The 14,745-nt window shown below is 39.3% G+C and overlaps 1 long non-coding RNA gene across 1 annotated transcript in view; it reads right to left on the reverse strand.

The window, feature by feature from the left end:
• Positions 1 to 9,690: 9,690 nt before the first annotated feature.
• LOC309627364 overlaps positions 9,691 to 14,745 on the reverse strand; it is a 208,500-nt gene continuing 203,445 nt past the window's right edge. The window contains exon 2 of the long non-coding RNA XR_014243710.1: positions 9,691 to 10,763. This is a non-coding gene — a long non-coding RNA (uncharacterized lncRNA). The remainder of the gene's footprint in view (positions 10,764 to 14,745) is intronic.

Below are 14,745 nucleotides of genomic sequence, written 5' to 3' on the forward strand. Positions count from 1 at the left end.
ACTACTTCACTGTATGACAGTCTCTAGGTCCATCCACCTCACTACAAATAACTCGCTTTCATTTCTTTCTATGGCTGAGTAATATTCCATTGTATATATGTGCCACATCTTCTTTATCCATTTATCTGTTGATGGACACTTAGGTTGCTTCCATGTCCTGGCTATTGTAAATAGTGCTGCAATGAACATTGTGGTACATGTCTCTTTTTGAATTATGGTTTTCTCAGGCTATATGCCCAGTAGTGGGATTGCTGGGTCATATGGTAGTTCTATTTTTAGTTTTTTAAGGAATTTCCATACTGTTCTCCATAGTGGCTGTATCAATTTACATTCCCACCAAGAGTGCAAGAGGGTTCCCTTTTCTCCACACCCTCTCCAGCATTTATTGTTTGTAAATTTTTTTGATGATGGCTATTCTGACTGGTGTGAGCTGATACCTCATTGTAGTTTTGATTTGCATTTCTCTAATGATTAGTGATGTTGAGTATCCTTTCATGTGTTTGTTGGCAATCTGTATATCTTCTTTGGAGAAATGTCTATTTAGGTCTTCTGCCCATTTTTGGATTGGGTTTTTCGTTTTTTTGATATTGAGCTGCATGAGCTGCTTGTATATTTTGGAGATTAATCCTTTGTCAGTTGCTTCATTTGCAAATATTTTCTTCCATTCTGAGGGCCATCTTTTTGTCTTGTTTATGGTTTCCTTTGCTGTGCAAAAGCTTTTAAGTTTCATTAGGTCCCATTTGTTTATTTTTGTTTTTATTTCCATTTCTCTAGGAGGTGGATCAAAAGGATCTTGCTGTGATTTATGTCATAGAGTGTTCTGCCTATGTTTTCCTCTAAGAGTTTTATAGTGTCTGGCCTTACATTTACGTCTTTAATCCATTTTGAGTTTATTTTTGTGTATGGTGTTAGGGAGTGTTCTAATTTCATTCTTTTACATGTAGCTGTCCCGTTTTCCCAGCACCAGTTATTGAAAGGCTGTCTTTTCTCCATTGTATTTTCTTGCCTCCTTTATCAAAGATAAGGTGACCATAGGTGCGTGAGTTTATCTCTGGGCTTTTTTTTTTTTTTAAACATCTTTATTAGCGTATAATTGCTTTACAATTTCTGCTTTATAACAAAGTGAATCAGTTATACATATACATATGTCCCCATATCTTCTTCCCTCTTGCATCTCCCTCCCTCCCACCATCCCTATGCTACCCCTCTAGGTGGTCACAAAACACTGAGCTGACCTCCCTGTGCTATGCGGCTGCTTCCCACTAGCTATCTGTTTTACATTTGGTAGTGTATATATGTCCATGCCACTCTCTCACTTTGTCCCAGCTTACCCTTCCCCCTCCCCGTAATATCTCTGGGCTTTCTATCCTGTTCCATTAATCTATATTTCTGTTTTTGTGCCAGTACCATACTGTCTAGATTACTGTAGCTTTGTAGTATAGTCTGAATTGACACCTTAATTTAATACACTGTGCGTACCATCTCCATTTCTTTCACCCACTAACTCCTTTGTAAATTTCCTTAATTTTGTTGAAATCGGAGTAGTGTTCTTTTGCTTCATAGACTGTGCTTTTGAAATTTTTTTGAAGAATTCCTTTAACCCAATATGTCCTGAAGAAGGGACAGGTTTTATACATGCCCCTTGGCAGAGACCTGGAGATGTTCTTAGAAATCACCTGTAGTAACAACCTCACAGCCAGTTCTTCAGTCCATGTAGATGCCTCACAGAAATCTATGCCCTGTCCTCCCCAGTAGTAAATATGCTTGAATATGGGACCATGAGCCAAATAAGTCATTTCTTTTTTTGAATGAAATTTTTTTTTTAATTTTTTATTTTTTCAATGCTATTCTTGTCTGCTTACATTCTTTTTTTATTTATGTATGTATGTATGCATGTATGGCTTTGTTGGGTCTTCGTTTCTGTGCGAGGGCTTTCTCTAGTTGTGGCAAGTGGGGGCCACTCTTCATCGCGGTGCGGGGGCCACTCTTCATCGCGGTGTGCGGGCCTCTCACTATCGCGGCCTCTCGTTGCCGAGCACAGGCTCCAGACGCGCAGGCTCAGTAATTGTGGCTTACAGGCTGAGTTGCTCCGCGGCATGTGGGATCTTCCCAGACCAGGGCTCGAACCCGCGTCCCCTGCACTGGCAGGCAGACTGTCAACCACTGCGCCACCAGGGAAGCCCTGAATGAAATATTAAGGGCTTGTCTAGTGGAATTGCACTTGTGCTGTGGCTCCCTCCATCAGCTGTCTCTCCAGCAACCCTTGAGCTGTATTGCTACACAACACCCTCATTCACTGACAAGAACCTTGATGAGGAATGAAGATCCTTCTGCTTCCCATGTCCTCTAGGAAACATTTAAAACTGAAAGACAAGCAAAGGGTATTTGGTCATTGTTATTTTGCATATATTGCTCATTTTATATTTATAGGTATAATCTTGGCATAATGCAAAAGAGAATGAAATATTTGAATGTTCTACTTTGAAATGAAAACTGGAAAAACATAAGCTCATGATGTTGTTTCTGAAATTTGAGACTATCTTTAGCTGATTTTTTTGGAGACCAAGATAGCATTACTCTCCTAAGGCCTGCATGAAATGACTCCTTCAGTTAAGTTCTCGTTTGGCATTTGGGCATCCCAAGTCAGCTAAGGAAAAGATATGCCCCATGAGAGCCCTACACTTGTTCAGTGAGTCACTAAGTTGTGAGACAACATAATTGAATGAAAAATACAGTCATATAGGTTTGAGGGAGTATTGTGGTTGCCAGTAATATATTTAAATATACAGAAGTTGCTTCCAGATGAATGTTTCACTGTTTCATCTGGTAGAGATGATTCCTCACACATGTATTACTGTGCAGGTTTTTGGAAGCCTTTTAGCTTGTACAACTTGAGCTATTTTTCTTGCATTCATTTTCCAACTCCTGGACATCCACATTTTACACCTATTTCCTTTTGACTAAGCCCGTTGTAGGAAGTCACCGTAATATACTACCTGTCAGGGATACTGAATTGCATTGCTTTGTAACTTTGCCTTCCTTTAGAGTTACTATGTAACATATCTTTTCAAGAGTGTCAAAAACACTTAAAGTAATGTTTTTCATTGCATTTCCTAATAACTGTCACGGATGAAGTATTAGAATGTAAATTTAGAGTTATCAGTTTTACTCAGAATAATTTGGGGATATTAAAATCCTAAGTGTCCGTTTGAATCTATGAGTAATTTTTAAACTTTTCTATATGTTTTAGGATTTTAATCATTCATCTAAAAGTAGAGATGGCACATTAATAGATGCAATGAGTATTTAGAAATTGGACTCTGTTTCTTCTGCAGTATGAATATCTTCAATGGACAGGAACACTTGCTAATGTGATATCAAAATTTAAAATGTATTTTATCACAATTCACCCTAACCAGCTGAACTCATAAACTGTCATGAATTTTAAGTGGCCCAGTACACCAGACTCTTACTAGACCATATTGAGGATCCTTTCTTGACCAGTGAACAATGGGAATTGTTTAGCCAAACATTGTAGACTTCTAGACTCATTCTGTGCCAAACAAGTGAATGTTTTCAATGCTTAATGAGTACAACCACCATGAAAACCCCTTCCGAATTCTTGAAATTTCCCTCTCTGCAAACTGTACAGTGATTTTCTTCACTAATGTTCTCTTGCTTGGGAAACATTTTTGTTTGTTTGTTTTTCGTTTTTAGCTCTGGAGGTCTTTGTTTTATTCCTTGATGCTGCTAAGTCATTTTTATAATAATATGACACAAAAAAGCAATATAATTATCTTAAAATGTCTTATTTTGATCATAAATACTTCAATTCCTTTTCCAATATTTTTAACCATAATTTTTATCCAAATGTTAGTGGACCATTTATATTGGAGAATCTTCGATTGTCATATACTCTGCCCCGCTCCCAATTTCTCTCCCATTTCTTGCAGGAAACTTCTTAGCAATGAAATTCAGCAGGACAGCCAGTACATTGGCACCATTGGCAATGAGGAAATCATAAGTTGTGCCTTTAAATAATACCACTAAATAATTATAAAAAGTCAGCTGGTGGGATTATAAAACTGGTCAAAATAAGAAAGAGAAAGTAAGCATTATGGTAATAAGAGGAATTATTTTATTGAATGCTTGTATTGACTCATTATACTGACTGAAAAAAAGCTCCTGCAATCAGTTCTTCTAACAATCCTCAGAGGTAGATAAGGAGACTGAGGATCATGGAAATAAAGACTAAATCTCTCTTCCGAATCATTCTGTGAACCAGTCTGGGAGAAGGCCTGATTCCCAAAGCACTCACTGAACGGCTGCATTTAAAGGTGTAGTGTTGTGTTGACCTTGATCCAGGACAGGGATGGCTAATTCCTGATGATGGATTACACAGGCTTTTGCACTCTACCACTTCAAACTGCTTATCTCTTTGAGAGCTATAAACCACACAGAGTTCTGAATGAGAGGAGCAGTACTGTGGAGTGCATGAGAAAGCCTAACAACTGAAGAAGGGTATGATGAATTATGGTCCATATACATGACAGAATATTATAATGCTCTAAAAAGAAATGATCAAGTTATACCAGTTGAGTTGAGTAAGCCTCTGTGATGACTGGTACTGTTAAGTGAGAAAGATAAGAGTAATGTTTATAATGTTACTCATATTTTATAAAGCACAAAAATCTCTCTATACGTGCGCGTGTGCGTGTGTGCGTAGGTAAGAAAATCATAAACCAGGTGCTAACGCAGGTTATCTTAGAGAGATGGTCGTGGCTGTCATGGTGGAGAATGTGGTTGGAAGAGGGAATAAAACAAAACTAAGACAGCATTAGATACACAGAAATAAACCAGAAACAACAAAAGCACCCCAGCATGTGAAATAACCTTTTATGTAAAATAATATATATGGGTTGTTATAGGCTGAACTGTGTCCTCCAAAAATGATATGTTGAAGTCCTAACCTCCTGTACATCACATTGTGACTTTATTTGGAGATACCGTCTTCACAGAGGTAATCAAGTTAAAGGGAGGTCATTAGGGTGAGGCCTAATCTCATATAACTGTGTTCGTATAAGCAGGGGGACATTGGGGCACAGAAAAGATGATGTGAAAAGAGACAGGGAGAGGACGGCCATCTGCAAGCGAGGGGATACCTGGGGCTCACAGAAGCTAGGAGAGAGGCCTGGAACGTGTCCTTCCCTCAGAGCCCTCAGAAGGAACCAGCACTGCCAGCACCTTGATTTCAGACTTCTAGCCTCCAGAACTATTGAGACAAAAACATCTGTTGGTTAAACCATCCAGTTGGAGGCATATTTTTAAGGGCAGCCTTAGGAAACTGATAGACGGGTGTATACATTCGTAAAGAAATTAGGGGAAATAAAGGTAGAGTTTAACCGCTTTCATTTGTGGAGATACTTAGGATATATTGTCAAGCAAAAAAAGGAATGGTATCACAGTAATGTCCGTAGTGTGCTTCTATTAAATTAAAAGGGAGTAAGAAAGGCATCTCTGTAATTAGATGGGAATTGAAATACCAGCTTTACCACTTCTTATCTATGTGAACGTGGGCAAATTACGTCGTTTTATCATCTACTCAGTGGGACTAATGATGCCCACATTGTAAGATGGCTTGTGGAATAAATGGCAAAATGATGCATGTAGAGCTCTAAGGCCTTCTTTGATGCTCCAAGTCTTCCAATTTGCTGTCTCCTATGTGTGGAAGTTTCTTTCTTTCTGTCTTTTTTTTAAATACATTTATTTATTTACTTTTGTCTGTGTTGGGTCTTTTTTGTTGCTGCACGTGGGCTTTCTCTAGTTGCGGCGAGCGGGGGCTACTCTTCATTGTGGTGTGCGGGCTTCTCATTGTGGTGGCTTCTCTTGTTGTGGAGCACAGGCTCTAGGTGCATGGGCTTCAGTAGCTGTGGCACATGTGCTCAGTAGTTGTGGCTCACAGGCTCAGTAGTTGTGGTGCATGGGCTTAGTTGCTCCGCGGCATGTGGGATCTTCCCAGACCAGGGCTCGAACCCGTGTCCCCTGCACTGGCAGGCAGATTCTTAACCACTGTGCCACTAGGGAAGCCCCCTGTCTGGAAGTTTCTTGACATAGCTGACTCTTCATCGTACTTGTCACCACCTTGGATGGTCTCCCCTGACCATTTTCCTCCTCTTTTTTTGTCACAAAGCACCCATTTTACCTTACTCGTAGCATTGTTTTCAAACCTCACGTTATTTCTTTGATTTCTAGTCTACCTCCTATTTCCCCCACAGTCCATTCACTCCACGAAGGCAAGAGTTATTCTTGTCCTATTCACCATTGACTCTCCAGTGCCGAGAACATTGTCAAGTACAGAGAAGGCAATCAAGAAGTATTCGTTGAATGAACGTCTGCATGAACAAAAGTACTTTAAGCAGTATTTGTCACATAATAACTACACAGTAAATATTGGTGATCTTTTCTTGTTCTTCTCATTATACAAGTATATGGTCCCCTCAGTGACACGTACCCTAATCCATATGTGGAGAAAAAAGGAGGGTTTCTTTAATTCTCACTATCCTTTTTCACCCCAGACATAGGGAACATGCTTTCCTTGGCCCAGAGGAGAAATCTGATCTGAGTCCGGTTTTAATTTTTTTGAAAATGCGATGGATTCAGGCATCACATGCCACAGAATCTATTCAAAATTACGATTAAGGACTTCTTAAGCAGGCAGATAGCTGTCCAACAGCCTACAGGTGCTCTCTCTCATATTGTGACCTTATTTGGCCCAGGTAGTTATCAGAGGCGTAATTATGTTTAAATAGAAAATAGGAACCACTGCTCTTCATCCAGAAATGTAGCAACACCCCATCTGGAGCATGATATGCTCGTTGCTGAGAAACAGCATACAGGGATAAAAATTTTTGGACAGAGTGTTAGCATAAAATCCAATACGCATGAATAGATCCAGGTAAGCAAATTATAGTGATCCAAAGGCAGTTTATTTGGATTTGTAATCTAATTGTTAGAAAAGGTGGCCTGAATATTATTACTGGAAAAATGGTGTAGGGGCACAAGGGTTCAGAGCACTCAGTGTTAGGCTTTGCAGGCAGTGGTTTTTATTCCTCTTGTAGTTCACATCAGGCACACGTGACAGCTGAGCACGTGAACCCGTGTGATGTATCACTTGAATATTCCTTGAAGGGATCAAAATATGTCAAATTTTTAAAAATTTAGGAGACAGATGGGACCACAGAGATTTCAGACTTTGCCGTTTACCCTCTTTGTATGAACTTTCAGTGATGAGAAGCGGCTCTGGCATCAGAAACACCTTCTCATTTTTCTTTTTGCCAGAATTCTTACCTGTGCTGAGTGAAAATTGTCACCCCTCTATTGATGTCCTGCTCATTTATCTGATTCGGTAAAAATAGAATATGTCTGTTCCATTTGACACTGCTTTAACAACTTGAAGATTGTAATAATGTCCCTGCCTTTCTTCAAGCTGAACATCCCAAATGACTTTACAACATTTATTTCACTGGAAAAGAGAGGCTGAATTGGCCCTGGGTCCCATCAAAAGTTTGAGTCCATTCAGAACCTAAGAGAGGAAGAGGCGAGGCTCGTGGTGTGTGAAGGTGGAGCGTTGGACAGAGGGTTCCCTAGTCTGTCCAGGAGTTGTCTCTATTACCTGAACTCATCCTTGGATTTTCTCACACCCTCAGTGGGGGCTAGGGCAAGTCCTCATGACAAACTGAAACAGCGTGTGAAGATCCACACATAAGTCATTTTCCAAACACTTGAAATGTTAATTTATGCATTATTCAAACAGATAAGTAGACATTAGAATTGTTAGATGATTTACTCATTTAATGGGGCAAAGACATCTATGAAATTGGCCTTGTATTCTAAATTTATTTTTAGAGTACACTTTATGAGGATTATTGCCATAATGAAACCAGAATTTGCCAAGCCATGTTCCATGCTATGCAAGTGGCTTTCAAGATATTAGTAGATATTCTTCAAAAAGAGGGTACCGTGAGACTCCAGGATCCACAAAGTTTCTGATCTTACCTTATACTATCATACCATGTGACAAGTGATGTTTTAAAACAGGAGTTAGAAAGAACTGCTATACTATATTGCTATCCTAATATGTTCATTCCCCACAAAGAACATTTTATACAGATTCTCTGGATGTATGGCCAGAGTGTTGAGATTATTTTTAGTGGCCATTTAAGATGTATTTTGTAAATACTAAATTTATGTGTTTAATAATTTCTCTATATAATTCTTCACTATATATTATATAATTTGCCTTTTTTATTTCTGAACTTGCTTAGTACTGTCATTTCTTGACATAATTTTAACACCAACTACAATGTTATTATGGTAGTATATTATACTTACTTTTTACTGCCTATTATATTTGAGGTATAATAATATTTAATAGTTCTTTTTGTTTTGTGTTTATTAAATATGATTATCTCATTCCTTCATATAGACTATTTTTGTGTGAATAATTTAAACCTTTACACACACAAACATACACTCATTATGAATTAGTAAAACACTTAAGTCACTGAAATGTTAAGGGCACATACTACTCTTAATAAAACAAAATATACCAACAGAGTTTTAGAAAAATCTTCTCAGGTGTTCTGCCTCTCAGTTTAGAACAGCTGAATGCTTCTAAAGTAAAGCAAATTCCCCAGGAAACAAAAAAGAAGTGCTTTAGAAATTTAAATATTAGTTTTTAGATTATTATAGTGTTTATTTATTTAATCAAGACAGTAAGTCGGAAACCCAACTTCACAACCACCCTCAGCTGACTACAAAAGTGTTCTTGCTCTTTCTTTAGAGGATAGATATTACCTAAGCACCCCCAAACAAATGGGTTACATATTCTATACTTTTCATTTCCCTTGAACATTGCAAACACATTGGGGTCTACTTACAATGTTGTTTTGGTGGTTTATGCAGCTGAGACCATCTTTATGGGGAAACCATCTTGCATTTGGTGTTTTGGTATAAAATTACTTTTGGATGGGTCCCAAGATGGGTCTATCATTGTTCTCCGTTCTGCGTGTTACACACAGTGGTTGCGATTTTAAGTTTTGTGTCTTGCTCTGTTCTATGCCCTGCAATAACTAGAAAGGCACGTGAACGCAGTCCATTGCCAGAAGGAAGCCAGTTTATTTGGACCTCAGAGGATCTTATGAAACATATATTTACTGTTCCCACGCATCTGTCTCTTTCTGCATGTATCAGGAATGGGCACAGGAGGTCCACTGCTACTTGTTCTCCTCCTTGCTCCCTTTTTGGCCTTTTCCTCCTTCCTCCTGGTTTTTGGCATCTGCTTAATCCACTGTGTCTACTCAGGTCAGGAGGATTCATTTATCCTCATGCTCAAAGCCAGCAATGCCGTTAATATTGAAATTTTACATACCATCCTGTGTCCTGATGTGTCTGAGATACACTCATTCATTAGGTTCTTATGTGCTCAAAGGCTGCTTTAATATCTTTTCAAGTACGAGAGCATTCTGTCTCACTGAGGCATTACTAGGCTACAAGACTACCTTTTATCTTTGATAAGATTGTGTAGAAGTAAGGGGATGAAGGAATCAGAAAGTTGTTCTGAAGTATATAGTAATGTTAATGGTTACATTTAGTAAATATTGATATGTGTTTTTTTATTTTATGTATATATATATATATATATATATATATATATATATATATATATATACCTCCAGTTTCCCAGGACTGTGGAAAGAATTGTTTGTACATGTAGTTAAGAGCAGCTTAACTCATACGCATAACTGCAGTCAGGACCCATCTATTCCCATTGCTCTCACCATCAGTCTTGCAACTAGAACTAAGGTGATTAACTGTCTCAGTGTGCCCAGGCCTTGGAAAGAGAGGGTCCTGGGACATAGAACTTCCATTACTAAAATGTGGGAAGTCCTGGGAAATCCCAGTTTCACTAAGACTGAGAAGGTTCCCAGGAAGTGGGACTTTTAAAACTGAGAAAATCAGTTTTCTGAGAAAATCCCGGGGAATAAGTTGGTCACCTCACTTGCCACCAACTTCTGACTTCATCATGAAGGATTTGAGTGAATTTATGCTTTAGGAGTAGTTGAATCAGTTCTTGCTTCAGATTATAGTGGATGGCAAAAGTCCCTGTTAATTTTCAGAGAAAAAATGTCCTGTTGTGTTAACTCCTGGTTGTCATAATGTATATCATCTCCCCATTTTCCTGTGGAAAAATTCCCAGTTTCTCAACACAGCATATTAAACACTTCACAGTCTGGCCTATACCTTCTCCTCTGTCTTTACCACACCCTGGCTTTCTATATGCTCCAGCTCACTGAACTTTGAGTCATTCATCTTCAAGCCTTGGGACCTGAGCATACATTTTTCTTTCTTCCCAGTCTCCCTTTTCCCCTTCTCTCCTATTTCCTCCCTCCATTAGATATACTCATTTTTTTTTTTAATATTTTATTTATTTATTTATTTTTGGCTGTGTTGGGTCTTCGTTTCTGTGCGAGGGCTTTCTCTAGTTGTGGCAAGCGGGGGCCAGTCTTCATCGCGGTGCGCGGGCCTCTCACTATCACAGCCTCTCTTGTTGCGGAGCACAGGCTCCAGACGTGCAGGCTCAGTAGTTGTGGCACACGGGCTCAGTTGCTCCGCGGCATGTGGGATCTTCCCAGACCAGGGCTCGAACCCGTGTCCCCTGCATTAGCAGGCAGATTCTCAACCACTGCGCCACCAGGGAAGCCCTAGATATACTCATTTTGTAAGACAGCTCAAATGTCTTTGCCTCTGAATAACTGTTTCCATCTTTCCCAAGAAGAGTTATCCCCTATCTTTTGTCAACTGAAATTTAAAAATAATAACACCAAACTATACAGTGTGAGAGCTGTGAGTTTGTTTTATTCAGGGACCTTACTGAGGACTATAGCCTGAAAGACAGCCTCTCAGGTAGCTCTGAGGAACTGCTCTGAAGAGGTAGGGAGAGAAGCCTCTGTGTGTGTGTGTGTGTGTGTGTGTGTGTGTGTGTGGTGAGGCATGTGGTGTGTGTATGTATTTCTTTATTTTGGCTAAGGAGTACTTGCAACCAAGCATAGGTAGAAGGTTATTGCTAGTCACACGGAACAGATACTTCAGTTAATAATTTTAGTGCTTTTCTAAGTATGGGAAGATACAAGAATTGGGTTCATAAAATTTTTCTCTGAAAAATATCTAACTATCTAAGGGCCTGTTTTGCCTGTTTTCCCAAAGCACAGAGTGCCTCATCCTGTTCTTCTTCCTGAATCCCTTTCAGGGTGCACTGCAGGTCAGTGACTGCAATGGCTAATGCCTTGATCCTTGGAGAACTGGTTGGTGGGCAACATTCTTTGTTTTATACCTCTAGTTCTGTTTATATCTTAATAATATACTTTATCATTTAGTATTCCAAATATATAATCAAGGCCTGTCTTCTTTACTAGACTATTTCTCAAAAACAGTGATAGACTTATTTTTCTTTTTGCCTCTGATCTCGGAGAGGCAGCAGCGAGTGGTGGCGTGAAGTGAGATCTTAATTCCCCGCCCAGGAATTGAACCTGGGTAGCCTGGATGAAAACCAGGAATCCTAGCCACTAGACCCCCTGGCTCTTGCCCCCAGTGAAAAATGCATTTCTCACGGAGGCAAAAAACTGTAAAAACAGGCACAAAGTTTATTATTAGAGACATAACACAACAACAAGTGGGAGAGCACACAGAGAAACAGTTTGTTTAGTTAAGATAGAAGCAAGGCAGAGATGCACACCTGGAGAGGAAGGGTGTGGGCGTCCTCCCGAATGAGGAGGAGCGCAGGAAAGAGGCAGTGAAGTCATTTATATAAGGCAGTTCTTCCGGGTCTCTGTTTACCTTTGGCCAATTACCTGGTTTCTTTTTCCACACCTGACCTGCCCTAGGAACCGCCCCAACATGGGTGCACAATTTTTTTCCAAGATGGATTTCAGCCCAGAGGCCTATGGGATGATCTTAGCATCACATATTATGTAGTGGTGACCCCTCCTTTTTGACCCCCAAGGAGCCTTTCTGTGCATGTGCAGTGTCTCCCTTGCCCCAAGGATAGGATATATGACCTCTTGATCCTTTCCTCAAACAAGGTTTAGCCCCTCTCTGTTCCTGCCATGACTGTTATCTTAAGGTGTCCACAGGAGACAAAACCTGGCTCTTTACCCTGTTTCTGCTGTTACTTCCATTTCGGAGAGGAGCAGGAGGTTGATTTCAAATGTCTAACCTGGAGCCCATCAATCTCCCGTCTCAGGAAATGCAAACAGGAGACTAGTTCTAAGTGTCCTGCCTGAAGCCCACTTTTTCCTGCCCCGTGAAATGTAAACGGGAGGCCAGTTGTAAATGCCTAGCTTGGGGCCCACCTATCTCCTGCCTCGTCTCCAGTGCTTAAACTCTTGCCTGGTGCACAGTGAAATTTGTTGAGTCAACAGCTTAGATTGATATGTTTTCAATTCTTTTAAACAGATGAGAAAACTGAGATTTAGAGAAGTAAAATGATTTCGCCTATATCAAGAGCGAAAAAGTGGCAGAAGCAGGGCTAGAACCTAAGTCTTCTAACTCTAAAGACCATGGATTCATTACCACTTCAATTGTATGTATTCATTGCCAATAACCTACACTCCGAACTTGAAGATAGAGAACTCTTGAAAGGGTCAGGAGAAATAAGTTTCAGGAGAGTGAGAAAGGAATTCCATATTTGAGGCAATGATCTTCATGCAACACAATAGAATTTCTCAAAGGGAAAATGGTGCATTTGGATTAGCATGGCCTTACATTAAAAAGAGTCATTATTGTCTGTCTTGCATATTTCAGTTAAACTAAGACTAGACTTGTTGATTTAGGTCAGCTTGCTGCACCTTAGATTACTTTAACTAGTATATGATATTTCTAAAACAAGTCTTAGAATAAACTGAAATAGGATTTTGTTTATAGTATCTTTTGTGCATTTAAGAGAGAGGTTGCTCTTCTGTTAAATCAAGCCATTTAGTTAGCATTAATTTGAATTAAACTCCATGATTCTGTCACATTTCTATCAGGTTCAGTTTGAAAACATTGCCTAGTTCCCTCAATCAATTTAATTTTCAAAAATTAAGGTGGAGGTAAAGGTTGTGGATGTGTAGAGTAACGTGCCTCTCAAGCCAAACTTAAGAGCTAACATCTTGTCTAAAACAATCTAGAGAATCTTAAGAAAGATTGTCACTTTCTAAATATTGAGTTAAAATAAAAGGTCTCGTGGTGAATTTTCACTGCTTTTAATGAAACACCAATGTTCCTAGTTTAGCTGGGATTTATTCTGTGTGCCTGGAACATATTTCCTGATTTTTTAGATGCTCTGTTTCTCCTGCAATAAGAATAACTAAGTACTCAGTTGTCATGGAAATACTCTCCTCTATAAAAATTCTTAAAACAGAAGGTTTCTTGATTTGTCTCTCTTTGCAGAGAAAGCAGTTACTACTGCTATCTTATCCTCCTTCCTTTGTGCTTCTTTTTGTATCTCTCCGTACCTTCCACTTCATATTGTTTTGTAGCACTTTTGTGGTGCTTGATCCCTAGATGAAAATGCCTGTTCGTTCATGAGAAGCAGTAATAATATTCAGATGGTGTTCCAAGCTTTTAGTAGTTGACAGTAATCACTGAAAAGGTGCACATATGTAGCTGAGGCATTGTTATGTTGGCTGCTTTTAGTTTAATCCAATTTCAGAATATTCTAGTAGTTACTTGGAAATGGAATATTGTGTTTTCAGAGGAAAATGATGGTGGGCCTCCGCAGCTAACACAACTAGGCGAGAACCATATCTGACCCATCTCAATGAGACTTCATCCTACACTATTTGGGAGGTCAGTTAATATATCACCAGTGTATTTATCAAGATAGGCATATAATAATTATATGTTCTATGAAAGGAAACACTAAAGAGGTTCTGACATTAGATCCTTTTTTTCTGGGGGGTGAAGTAGGTGAGATGTGGATTTTTGAGAACTGGTGGTTTAGTGATACAGAGCATGGAAATAGAGCCTATTATTTTCCTATGTCATTTAGTTATATGTATATATTTTGCATCTACAGTATGTGGGCACTGTGCCTGGTGCTGAAAGTTCTATGGTGACATCACAGTGTTAGGCAGCAGCCCAGCATAATGGTAACAGGCACAAGATTTGAAGCCAGACTGCCTGGGTTCACATCTAAACGTTTTTGTTCATTACCTCTGTGGCCTCAGTCTTCAATTTTCTCTCTTGAAAAATTATGATTGCACCTACTTTGTAGGGTTGCTTTTGGTGTTGAATGAATTCATATTTGTAAATATTTCAGACCAGTACCAGGGACATGATAAGCACTCTGTTTGTAAAATGTAAGTAAGACAAAATGTTGAGCAAGAGACAGAGTTTCTACACTCATGGAGTTAACTGCCTTGTCAATAATTCTTCATTGGTTGATATCACTCCCCAGGCACAGTGTAAGCACCAAATAAAACATGTCCCCAAGGCAGCTTTTGATACAATAAATAAGAGAACAACAAGGGAAAAATTGAACAGGGGAGAGAGTTCACCAGCATTGAGATGCTCTTCAGTTAAGCAACCACACAATTTCCCCTTATATCTACCAATGCCCTTGAGGGAAGGGTGATAGGAGAAGTAGACTATAATGAATGCACAGAAATATATGTATGAATCACAGGGCTGACTTGGCAGAGACCA

The sequence above is a fragment of the Balaenoptera borealis genome (assembly GCF_965194805.1).
Source record: "Balaenoptera borealis genome assembly, chromosome: 4".
Taxonomy (NCBI): domain Eukaryota; kingdom Metazoa; phylum Chordata; class Mammalia; order Artiodactyla; family Balaenopteridae; genus Balaenoptera; species Balaenoptera borealis.